This window comes from Durio zibethinus, chromosome 7, assembly GCF_047325235.1.
Source record: "Durio zibethinus cultivar Kanyao isolate XHJ-2024 chromosome 7, ASM4732523v1, whole genome shotgun sequence".
Taxonomy (NCBI): domain Eukaryota; kingdom Viridiplantae; phylum Streptophyta; class Magnoliopsida; order Malvales; family Malvaceae; genus Durio; species Durio zibethinus.
The window spans coordinates 17,998,751-18,012,157 of NC_143168.1; the positions used below are offsets into that span (position 1 = coordinate 17,998,751).

At 30.0% G+C, this 13,407-nt stretch overlaps 1 non-coding gene and 1 pseudogene across 2 annotated transcripts; one reads left to right on the top strand and one right to left on the bottom strand.

Moving 5' to 3' along the window:
* Positions 1-288: 288 nt before the first annotated feature.
* LOC111277727 (cytochrome P450 89A2 pseudogene) lies at positions 289-2,031 on the bottom strand (annotated as a pseudogene). The gene has a single exon (XR_016343542.1). The product of XR_016343542.1 is annotated as a cytochrome P450 89A2 pseudogene (transcript).
* Positions 2,032-13,322: 11,291 nt separating this feature from the next.
* TRNAT-AGU (transfer RNA threonine (anticodon AGU)) lies at positions 13,323-13,396 on the top strand. Its single transcript has one exon. It is a non-coding gene; the product is annotated as a tRNA-Thr (tRNA).
* Positions 13,397-13,407: the final 11 nt, after the last annotated feature.

A 13,407-nucleotide genomic window follows, 5' to 3' on the forward strand; every position in this document is an offset into this window, starting at 1 on the left:
ATTTTAGAAATATGTTTATATTTGATACACTATTTGATAGTGTATAAACTCTATACACTATCATTAAGTCACATATTGACAAATTAATGAGTAAATTTTAAAAGATTAAAAATCTTAAAATTTATATAATAAAAGTTAATTTTAATTTATTATTAAGGACTTCTTAACTTTCAAGTTTATTTATTAATTGTGTGTAATCTTTGATTTATGATAATATATAAAATTTATAAATTGTCATGCACCAAATATAAATTTTTTAAAAATTTAAAAACTTTTAACAATAAATATCTTAAAATTCACGTCAATGTCACGTGAATATCACATGACAAATAATATTTAATGATCCTGAACGGATATTTTATTTTTAAGAGTAACGATTAATAGGGATACAATGAACAGACAGGCAATGTCTGGGAAACTAAACAACGATTTAGTTTACATGCAATCTAGGAGTGACATGCACTTGCAATGAATTTTTCATCACGGTAGTAAATTCATATTTTGCAGTCAAGTCCACAACATCGCCTTTCCAATTAGACCATTTGAAATGCCAAACCATGTTTGCCACAAAATACTCAAGGTGAAGCATTGCCAAATTATATGCTGGGAACATCCTCCTCCCTACCCCAAATGGCATCATCTTGATCTCTCTTTTTCCTGTAATATCAAAAACTACTTCCCCATGATGATGATCATCATCATCACCACTATTTAAGAACCTTTCAGGATTGAATTCCATTGGATTTTCCCATACCTTTGGATCCCTTCCCATTTCAGCCACCATGAAAGTTACAATACTGTTTTTGGGCACAAGAAAACCATCCAAGAGTACATCTTTCGTCACAGCATGAGGGACTACAAAAGGGGCTGGGGGATGACGCCTTAAGCCTTCCAGAATAACTGCTCTAAGATATGGCATTTTTCGCAAATCATCTTCCTTTATCTCTTCTTCTCCATCTCCTATAACCCCTTTAATCTCCCTGAATAGCTTGTCCTGGATATGTTGGTACTTCACTAAATTTGCCATGATCCATTGCAGAGCTGTGGTTGTAGTATCAGTGCCTGCAGTGATGAACTCAGAGCAAAGTGTCACAAGTTCCCTTTCTTCAAGCTTTCTCTTCTGCTCTGGAAGGTTTAAATCAAACAATGTATCAACATATGGAAGGAAGGGCCCATCGCAGTGATTTGTTTCTTTCAATGCCTTTCTCGCTTTTATTAAAGGCACCAGTGTTTTTTCCTGATCTTTTCGAACCTCGAGTAGCTCCCTCCAACGGTTGTGAAAGAAAATTTTCCCGAAGCATGGAAAGAAATTGACCATTTTGGATCTGTTGAAACTTAGTAGCACACGACGTTGTACATCCCTAACGTCTTTGATTTGTTTTTGCTCAAGCTTGCCACCAAAGCACATGTAAACTAACAAACAAAAAGTGGCATGTTGGATTGGTTCCATTACTTCAACACCATCGTCGACGCAATCCGATTGGGACTTCAGGTCGTTGATTAAGATTTCAAGTGCCCATTTACGAGCACATGAATAGGAATTTATTTTCGAAGGGTGGAGAATATTAGAGATGAGATTACGACGGAAGAGGAGCCATGTAGGGCCATAAAATCCCGAGGTGATGTTATGCTGATCACAGCTAAGTAATTTTTCACTGGCAAGAGCTTCAGGGCGGTCAGCAAAGATGGCACCCTTGATAATCAAGGCTTGATGAGCAAGGGAGTGGCTGGAAATAAAGATTATGGGTTTGGAACCTAGTCGAAGAGTGTAAATTGGACCATATTTTGCATGCAGTGTGGGAACCCAGGCAACGATTTGTGGAAAAGATTTATGGAGCCATAACAGGTTGCCAATGAATGGAATTGAAAATGGACCTGGGGGAAGTTTGTGGGTGGTTTTCTTGTTGAGATGGCTGCAGAGAGATTTAAGGAGGGAGATGAATAGGGTGATCATGACGAGAACAACGATGATGATGAAATTGGTTCCCATTTCTCATGAAAATTTGCATGGTTGGGACTTGGGAGTTAGGAGGTGATTGGATTCAAATCAATTTATATGAGATGGAAAGAAATCATGGTGAAATAATTATTTGTGTTCACATAAACTGGATAACACTGACAGCTAACGTGGCCTAAGAAAAATCATATGGAGATTAAATGATAATTTCTTTACTTTGTACTCAAAGTTATCTTTTGCTGTATGATCAAGTCACATTATAGGAACTTAAAGCTTGGGCAGCGGCAGTTAAACATTTGTCAAATCTTAACAAACTCATATATAAGTTTAACGAAAATGAAAAAAATATATGCTTTATATTTGATTTGTAAACATGAATTATAATATTATGAAAAAAATATATGCTTTATATCTGATTTGTAAACATGAATTATAATATTATAATATTTATTATTTATATGTATTTGATAAAAAATAAATATGAAGCAAAAGACATAAATTGCCAAATATACTTAAAAACTCAAATTCTAAACATGTCCATGAACAAATCTAAAAATTAATTCCTTGCCCCACACGGAATTTCAATTGGAAAAACAGTGAACACCATGATAACAAGCAAAATTTAAAGCACCTTCATCACCTTCATCGTGAGCTCTACTACTATTGTTCTTAAAATTTTCGATCATTACAATAAGAAAACACGGCACCAGCTCCCTACAGGGCCCCCACAAAACACGGCTCTACTACTTGTCAAGCCTTTGCCCCAAGTTAAGGCCCTTGCTCTATCCCTAGAGAAAAATATATATGGTTACCTGCATATAGGCTCAAAACCCATAAATCTTTGTTGTAAGCCACTCTCTTGCTCATCAAGCATCGGCGAATCCACCTTTTGTGAAGGGTGTTCGTAGAAACCTTCTAAAATTAAAAAATAACAAAATTTAAAAGAAAAATTGAACACTTTCAAAAAAAATTTTGGACACTTTTAAAGATTAAAAAATAAGAAAATTTGAAAGAAAATTTATCTTAAACACTCTTTCCATCGATTAAATTGATAAATCTGATTAGTATAACATCCTTCAGGCATTCTATGGCCCTACTTGGCTCCGCCTTTGCCATAATCTTATCTCTATTATCAAAACTCAATTGCAAACCGAAGCTGCATGTCCTTGATATCTTTTTTTTTTTAATTATCATGTCGTCATGTCTTTATCATGTCATATATATATATATATATATATATTACGTCTCCATGGTCCGTGCTTCATATGTATCTCTCATCATCTAATGAACATCACGTTGAAGTCATGGAGCCTCTACAACACGCTTTCTTTAGTTTGTTAGCTTTTATTTGCTTTGGTGAGAAGATTGAAGAAAGGCAAATTCAAGATATCAAGGACGTGCAGCTTCGGTTTGCAATTGAGTTTTGACAAAGTCAAAACACTCAATCTGTTTCCGACTTTGGGAAAAATTTTCTTTTACAAGCGTAGGGAGAAGCTTCGTCAGCTTCTACAGGAGCATGATACCTTCGATAAGAGCAAGAAAGGCGCTGAGGGAAGAAAAATATGAAAAGGATCAATATAGCTGTATGAAGAACGTAACGGAATGTGATACTTGGAGGCATAAATCGTAGAATCCTCTGATCCATTAAGTCTTTGAACGTAAGTTGCATACCTAAATTGAGGCACCTCCAACTGGGTGTACGCCTTTACTTCCCTACGTTGGCATATTGTTTGATTTACAACTTATAGAGGAAACGAGAAAACTTGAAGAAAATGAAATTGTGAAATTGTGCTGAGTTCTTCACTGCAGGCACTGATTCAAGTAACAACGTCCACAGGATCTAGAATGGATCATGGCTAATTTGGTGAAGTGCCCACATATTCAAGAGATGTTATTCATGGAAATAAAAGATGGGAAAGACGTCATATCTTAGAGATGTTATTTTGGAAGGTTTAAGGCGTCATCAACTAGGCCATTTTCTCGTTCCTCATTCTGTAACTAAAGATGTAGTTTTTTGGTGCCAAAAAACATTGTTGTAACTTTTATGGTGGCAACAGTGGGACGAAATCCTAAAGTATGGGAAGATCCAATGGAATTCAAGCCTGAGAGATTCAATGGTGATGATGGAAGAGATTTTGATATTACAGGGATAAGAGAGATAAAGATGTTGCCATTTGGCGAAGCCGATCGTTTGGCAATGATTCACTTAGAGTGTTTTGTGGCAAACTTGGCGTGGAATTTTAAGTGGTTTGGTTCGAAATGATCAGATGATGTTGATTTAACTTAAAAACATGAATTTACGACCGTAATGAAGAAATCATTGGAGGTCCATATCACTCCTAGATTGCATGTCCACTAAATTGTCTTCTTTTCTACTTAGAAACGATATATATGCAGCTTTAATTACAAAATATCCCCAAAAAAGTGGTAGATGCTTGAACCGATTAACCAATTTTAACAGTATTTTCTAGTTGTTCCAATATTTTTTCTGAAAGCTATTTGTTCCATCACATAATGTTATAAAAGAATTCCTATAAATATAAATAGAATGTACGAGTCAGGTCTCAAAATTTTGAAGTATTCATTTAATCTGACTCGATTGATGTACATTTTTATAATTTTAATTTTGGATATATTCAATAAATCTTTTTTTTTATTTTATATTCTGATTTTAAAATCTTATTTAAAATTTGATCTTATCAAACTGAATTCATTTGATCAAATGAGTGTCCCAACCATTGAATAGGTATATTGTGATACTATAATTATGAATTCTATAAAAAATATTTATTAATTCGGTCAAATTATATTTTCAAATATATCAACCTTGGAAAATGCCATTAAAATTGTAAACTAAAATTTTTGCGAGTTTATAGCTTGTTTTTAGTGATCTTTCAGGTGTGTCAATTTCTACTAGTGTTGCAAAAAAAAAAAAAAAAAAAAAAAACACTTGCCCAACAACTTAGACTCATGAATTTATAATTTTTTTTTGTATTTTGTTACAAAAAATTATGATTGTTTTCATGCGGACTCCTATTATTTTAAGGACATAGGAGCAATTTCTTAGAGTTGTAAGGTTGAAAATGAAATTAACGCAATACTAAATGGATTCAAATGATGATATTGAGAGGCATATCATCAAGATCAATGACATAATCCAAGAATTGATCTGGCGTGGCTACATACACATTAGGAATGACTAGATTAAATATGAAATACTGATTGATACATTTTTAACTCAAACAAAAGAATCTTCTTTAAAATATTTGAATGTCTTTGAAAAGTGATCCTATGTATGAAATATTAATTAAGTATATTTGTGAAGGAATATGTGAGAATCGGGTAAAGAGAAGTGTGACCCTTTTAATCTACCCAAGTCTCTGTAATAGGAAACATAAAATTCCTAGACCTTCATGGATAGGCAATGTGAATGCAAAACTTTTAAAGGAGTTTTTGAAATCATTGCTTATTCTTAGATAAGTCATTCGTAATTGATTAAGAACGTCTTTAATTAACATTTAGTATATATATATATATATATTATACTACGAACATGTTTATGGATTCAAATATGCTTTGTAAGATTTGTTTGTGTAAAATAAATATATGTTATTGATTATATATTAGTAATCTTATGGTTAGTGGGAGTTCTAAGATAATTGATTTGTTTTATCTTAAAATGATTGATTTTGCATAATGAAATGAATTAGTGATAATTAAACACATTAAAAATAAAATTTAATTGTGAACATAATGACCTTTTAGTTTCATTTTTATGTGAATGATTGTCATTATTTTATTTATTTATTGTAGCAAAACAAGAAGTGTGCAATGCTAGGCATTTATTAGTGTATACATCTCTCAAATGTAAAATTATACTTTGAAATGGCTTCTACTTCTAAAACTATTATTGCTAAATTAAATAAAGGTGAAAAGCTAAATGAGGACAATCATAAGATTCGAAGTATGAAAATCCAATATGTACTTGAAGAATAAGAGCTTCTTAATGTTCTGAATAATATCCTTAATAAGCCTGAAAAAGAGAATACATTTTAGCATAGAAGGACTAAGAGGCTTACAAAGTCTAAAAAAAGAAAAACTTAACTGCACGCATTATATTGCTTAGCAGTATAGAGAATGATTTTATGCATAAGTTTCAATATAATGGAATAGCCAAAAAGATGTGGAGTGCTTTAAATGCAAAGTTTGGTGCAACTTTGGTTACCAAACTAAGGTAGCTTACTATTATGTAAAAAATGACCTAATCATAATATGAGGCAGCATATGAAAGAGATGTTAAACGTGATAAACGAGCTGAAAAAAGTTGACCACACTCTGACAAATGAATAACAGTTTCAAGCTATCATCAATTATTTGCCATATAGTTAGGAGCACATGAAAGTGCACCTTACCCACAATGACAGAATAAAGACTCTTGATGATGTTTCCCATCATTTTAACTAGAAAAAGATCATATGAAAGCATTTAAGCCTAGTGTTAATGCTTGTATGTCATTCTTTAATTTAAAAGAAACTTTGAGCTTTAAGTGTAGGCTACATAGTGGGAATAAGAAAAAAGCTCTGGATAAGCCAAAATATGTCTAAACCAACAAAAGACAAGGTCTCAAGGCTCATCCTAAAAAGAACAAATTGAGAGTCAAGTACTTTAATTATGACAAAAAGGGTCATTTTGCTCATAAAATCAACAAATCAAATAAGTTACAAACCCTTAAAGTATTTTTACGTAATGTTGAAATTATTGTATTTGTTTCTAGTACTATTATGATGACTAAATCATATTTTTTATGAATTGTATTCTCAAGGACCACAAACCATATAGCATGAGACAAGAATACATTCATGGATTTTTGTTGGATTCAATATGAAATAAAATGGATCTATGTAGAAAATTAATCATGGATTAAAGTAAGGGGAATTGGCACCTACAAGCTATCCATGTGTGGTGGCAAAACTTTTATCCTACATAATGTACTTTTTGCTCTTGATATTTAACAAAATTTGGTTTCTATTGCTATTCGTTTTAGTTTTGGATTTGTTTTGAATTTTAACAATTCTGGTTTAAGTTTATATTTGGATACAACTTATTATGGATTTGGATATTTGTCAAATGGTTTATTATGTTAGATATTGTTTTGTACAATAAACTAAGCTTTTTCCTTATAATTGATTCTAATATGAATATTGATGTGAATATTTGGCATGCTAGACTTAGCCATATAGGTCAACAAAGAATGGATAAATTATCAAAAGAAGGATTTTTAGGCCCTATTAAGAAAGTGAATTTACTATTTTGTGAAAGTTATCTAGCAAAAAAAAAATGATAAGAAACTATTTGGTAAAAGAACTAGAGTTGAAGTTCCATTGCAGTTGATACATTCCAACATTTATGGCTTAATAAATGTAAGGTCACAGAAAGAAAATCAGTATTTTATCACATTTATAGATGATTTTACACGTTTCAGGTTCGTCTATTTGATTTCTTACAAGTTTAAAGCATTAAAATGCTTTAAAAAATGTGTAACCTTAGTAGAGAATCAATTAGATAAAAATATTAAGGCATTAAGAATGGATTAAAAATGTGAGTATTTGCTTAATCAGTTCAAACAATTATGTGATAAAAATGGTATTGATAGGTAGTTGAAAATTTCAAAAACTCCATAATAAAATATTGTTATAGAAAGAAAAAATAGAATTCTTCTAGAAATGATGAGGTCGATAATGGCCCAAGCAAATTTGTTAATCACCTTTTGGGGTGATGTGTTGTTAATTATTGTTTATATACTCAATAGAGTACCCTTTAGGTTAGTTACATCCATCCTTTATGAATTATAGACTAGAACAAAACCTAATCTCATTAATTTAAGACCTTATGATTGTACTACCTATATACATGAGACCATTCATCCACATGGCATGCTAGGTCCTTTGAGGTAAAAAGAGTATATTTTTAAGATATTTTAAGTATTTAAAGGGATACATGTTTATAGATGAATAGTCAAATGTGAGTGTAACCAAATTTGAATCTTGAGATACCACTTTTTTGAAAAATAAATTTTCAAAAAGAGGTGAGATAGATTAAGAAATGTCTCTTTACAAGATTAATGAACCAAATGATTTGTTAGTTTCAAATCAATTAATGCATATTCTTATTTAAGAACCAATATTATCTCATGCATGTGGGAGTGTGAATAAAGATGATGAATTTAAGAGTTAATTTTTCAAGAATTACTAGTTAAGCAAAGTAATCGTGAAAATATTCCTTGACATTGTTTTAATATTAAAGGGAAAGCATTTTTCAATACCCCATAAGATGAAATAGAGCAAAAAAAATGTTAAAAATGTCTCTCATCTATTGTAAAAAAAAAAGTGGATGAAAATAATGGAAGAAGATATAGAGTATATGAGATCAAATTGCGAAAATTGGTTGATGCTCCTAAATGATGTAAAGCTATTAGGAACAAATGGATTCTTAAGATTAAGCATAAATCAGATGGGATAATTGAGAGATATAAGGCTTATCTAGTAGTGAAAGGGTATAATCAATAAGAAGGAATTGATTATTAAGAGACTTTTTTTCTTGTTGTGAAATTTACCTCGATATGTTTAATTTTAGCCATTGTAACCAGTTTAGATTAAGATTTACATCAAATGGATATGAAAATTATTTTTTTTCCTGTTGTGAGATTTACCTTAATATGTTTAATTTTAGTCATTGTAATTAGTTTAGATTTAAAGTTACATCAAATAGATATGAAAATTACTTTTTTAAATGGATGACTAGAAAAGAAAATCTATATGAAACAAATAGATATGTTTAATTTTAGCCATTGTAACCAGTTTAGATTAAGATTTACATCAAATGGATATGAAAATTATTTTTTTTCCTGTTGTGAGATTTACCTTAATATGTTTAATTTTAGTCATTGTAGTTAGTTTAGATTTAAAGTTACATCAAATAGATATGAAAATTACTTTTTTAAATGGATGACTAGAAAAGAAAATCTATATGAAACAAGCTATAAATTTCATTAACAAAGGTCAAGAGCATAAATGTGCATGTTGTTAAATTCTATTTATGGTTTTAGGCAATCTTTTAAGCAATGGTATATTAGATTTCATTAAGCTATAATTTCATATGATTTTATCATAATTAATGAGGACTACTATGTGTATGTCAAAAGAGATAAGGAAAAATTTATGATCTTGTCATTTTATGTGGATGACATACTATTAGCTGATAATGATAAAGAGTATATCACTAAAGTGAAAACCTAGTTGTTCTCATATTTTGAAATGAAAGACATGGGTGAAACAACTTACATACTTAGTGTAAAAATCATGACAGATTGTTTCAAGAAATTGTTAGCTTTTTCATAAGAGTAGTTTATTAGGGAAATTATGGAACAATTTAATATGCAAAATTGCAAACTAATAGATATTCCTATGAAAAAAGATGAAGGTCTTAGTTAAAGAATGTGTCCAAGACTCTATAAGAAAAAAAAAAATAAATAGCAAGAGTTCATTACTCTAGTGCTATTAAAAACCTTATATATGCTATAATGTGCACAAGATGGGACATCTGTTATGCCATAGACATGGTAAGCAAATATTAATCCAATCTAGGTCAACCTTATTGAAAAATTGTTAAAAGAATATTGAGACATCTAAAAGACATTACAGATTATTCATTGTGCTATTAAAGAAGTGATCTTGATGTTCATTAGGGAAGAGATTTAGATGAAAGAAAATCTACCTCTAGCTACATTTTTATTGAATAGTAGTATTATTTCACGAAGTAGTAAGAAACAAACTTGCATAGTATTATCCACAACTGAAGCTAAATTCAATAGTAGTGTAAGAGATTGTTTAACTTAAGAGATTCTTGAATCATTTGAGAATTGAGAAGGATGAGTCCAATTTAGTGTTAGTGAATTATGATAGTTAAGCTCACAAAGGATCCTAAATATCATTCTAAAACTAAACATATAGCTATTAAATATAACTGCGTGAGAGATATGTTGCACAAAAGAAAGTCAACATGCAGTATATTTTTACGCATAAGATGCAAATCCATTTATTAAGCTCATACATAGAAATGTGTTTTATAGTTACATAAGATCTTTAAGATTACGTAGATATTGATGTACATGTACTGATTGAACAGTTCTATTAAACAATGTATGATAGTTTTTGATTAATGTTTAGTACTTTATTTTATGATGCATGTACATATGTATATATATATATATATGTACGTATATGATATTATTTGAAAAATATGTCAATAGATGATTGGCCTTCTAACACTGGCAATCACTTAAATAGTTTGGCACCATAGAGATGAAACTACTAAAGCTATGGATTGAGAGCTTAAGCTTAAAATGAAATTACCCTGATAATGTTCAAGATGAGGTCACTAGATATTAAGATTTGTGAACAAAAGTAAATAAACCTATAATTCACTTTATCTGTCTTAATATGTTAGGTAAAAGTCCTATTGATTATATGAAATCAAATAAAGTTATAGAATTTAAATTAGATACTTCTGAACTATCACCTGCACAGTATTAATACATAAATGATAAAAGATATATGCTCCTTAGAAAAAAGAGAGTAATACTATAGCATGTATTTTATACCAAATGTGTATTGTTTGACTAACAAGGGTAACAAAGGAATAGATCTCTGTTTCTTATTAGTGAGACTCCTGAGATCAAAAGATCTCATATTTATTACCTTTAATAACTTTCAACTATTTTTTAAAGTTTTAGTCTAATGTTAGTTATCTTGGATTATTACCAATAGTCATAGATGATTCGATCTAATAGGACATATATGGATAGTAGTTTAATTGAAATGGAGAGATTTAAAAAAAAAAAATCATTTTGGTGTCTCATTTAGTTATATTCACTAGTTGACCAATTATATTTGAAACGTCGAATGTACTTATGAATACACAAATATATCATGCAATATAATAAAAGAGAGATTGTGAGAAACTTGAAATATAAGTCTAGGGTATTGTATATTTACTTTACTTGTAAAAGAGTTACTATACATACCTAACAATTGTATAAGTGATTAGATACGATCATGAGCTCTTTTATGCACCTAATAGTTGTATAGCAACTGAGCTTTCAAAGTATGCTGATCGCAAGGATCATTTCCTTGTATGAACATGATGTAAAAAATAAAGAAAACGTTCTCGAGATCATGAGAGTTTGGCACCTATTCTGTGCTAATGAGAGATGAAAGAAGTTGGAGATATGGGTCTATCTATAATGGGTGGCCTGATTCTTATGCATAACGTTTACTTCGTTGAATGAAAACTACATTAAGTAGTTTATGATTAATAAAAAAAAAAGCTGCTCCACTTTCCCATAATATGGCATTCGGCCATTAAAAGAAAAATTAGTGAAGAGATAAGTTGTTAACATTATAAAAAGAAAAAGAGAAAGAGAGAAAGAAAGATTGGTAGTTAATAACTTTCAATGAAGAAATTCTTACATTTAGTATGAAGGATTTATGATGTGGAAATGAATAATTTTTGAATTATGATATTGTTTAATGACTAATAATTCAAGTTATGCTTTCACTTCCGTTTCCCCTAAACAAGTACATATAATTGTGTTCATATATATATATATATGTATATATATCTTGCATGAGTTTACCTTCCATACACTAATGCAGTACTAAATAGTTGTGATTTCTATACAATAATTGTAATTGAAAATCTTATAGGCAACTTTTTCATAATTGTTAATGAAAAAAAAAAAAAAAAGAAGCAATGACACATTTGATGCAATAAGAGAAAAATTATAAGAAACTTAAATTTTCTACCTATATCTTTTATGCCTTTTGTTTTACCCAAAAATATATTTTTTAATTTTCTTTCTAAAAAAAAATCTTCCTTCTAATAAGTTATTGAATTATTAAATACCTGATCATTGATCTAAAAGGATTATTAGAAAACAATTATGGAAAGACAACTACAAATCTACATGTTGTAAATCCATTTCTCATGCCAATGGATGTAGAAACATTGGCCTCATTTGATTCAAATAGGATGTTAGTGTGACATGGTTAGGGCCATTTTTTAACTTTCATTGTGTCGGCTACCCATTTGATTGCTAAGGATATGACACAAAGGGAGCATGGATTTCCTCTAAAATATTTTCTTATATATTTAGATATTTCAAAGCTAGTTGTTCTTGACATAAGCAAAACTAACCTAAAACAAGTTTAGGAATAGTAATTTCTATTTTGTTTTCATGAAACAACAGCACATTTATAAAAGCTAATTGTTTCTTTAAAAAAAAAATAATTGTTTCTAATTTATTCTTAATTCCTAATTTTTTCTAGATGTGAAATCATTAATCTCAATCATTCTCATGGCCTTATCAAAATTTCAAACTTTTCAAGACTTCTTAGTCTTGAGAAATTGATGCTTAACGGTTGCAAAAATTAAACTGAGTGGGATTAATCAATTCATTAGTAGCTAAAGACACTGAATTTTTTTAAACCTTAAAAGATTGCTAAAATCTACGGAAACTTCCGAGTAGTATTGGTTCATTAATGTCTTTTGAAAGAGTTTATTTTATCTAGTTGCTCAAGACTTGATAATGTGCCATTGGTGCACTTCACATCTTGAAGGTGGATTATATTCTTTACTTAAATTCCAGGTGAAAAAAGTAAAAACTTTGATCGAAAAAAGTAGGAACCAATATATGAATACAAACTAGAAATAGCTTTAGACATAATTGGGAGCCAGCTTGACTTTTTTACCTGAAAATTTTGGCTACTAAAAATGAAAAGAAAAATTGGCTTGAGAAAATTGTTTGTGCCACTGGCTATCGTTTTAATTTTTGTGTGGATTTCTTAACTAACTTGATTTAGGAAAATGAGTTTAGAGTTCAATTGCTTTATTTTTTACTAGGTGGTTTATGTATTAAGTTGTTTTCATAAAAATATCTAAATTATAAGCCTATATAGTATAAGGCGAGCAAGCACTCCTCAATACCAAAAATAATAATAATAAACCAACAAATTTATAAAGTACATAAATGAAGATAGCTCTCATTTCATCTTTACCTATAAAAACATTTTCATTTAAAAGTTTGAATGTAAAAATTTCACCATAAATTATGTTTTATAATTAAAATTAGAAACTACCTTAATGAAAATCTCATGTTACAAGTTACAACAGATGGGGGGGGGGGGGGAAATATTTTAATTTTAGAATAACACTATTGATATGTTATAGTTCTTTATATCTCACCGAATGATCTTTAAAAAATTAATTAAATATTTAAGTAAAGAAGATTTTGAGCTACAAATGGAAAGCTCTCGTAGCTCAGTTGGTTAGAGCACCCGTTTAGTAAGCGGGAGGTCTTGAGTTCGACTCTCAACGAGAGCAATGCCTTTTTC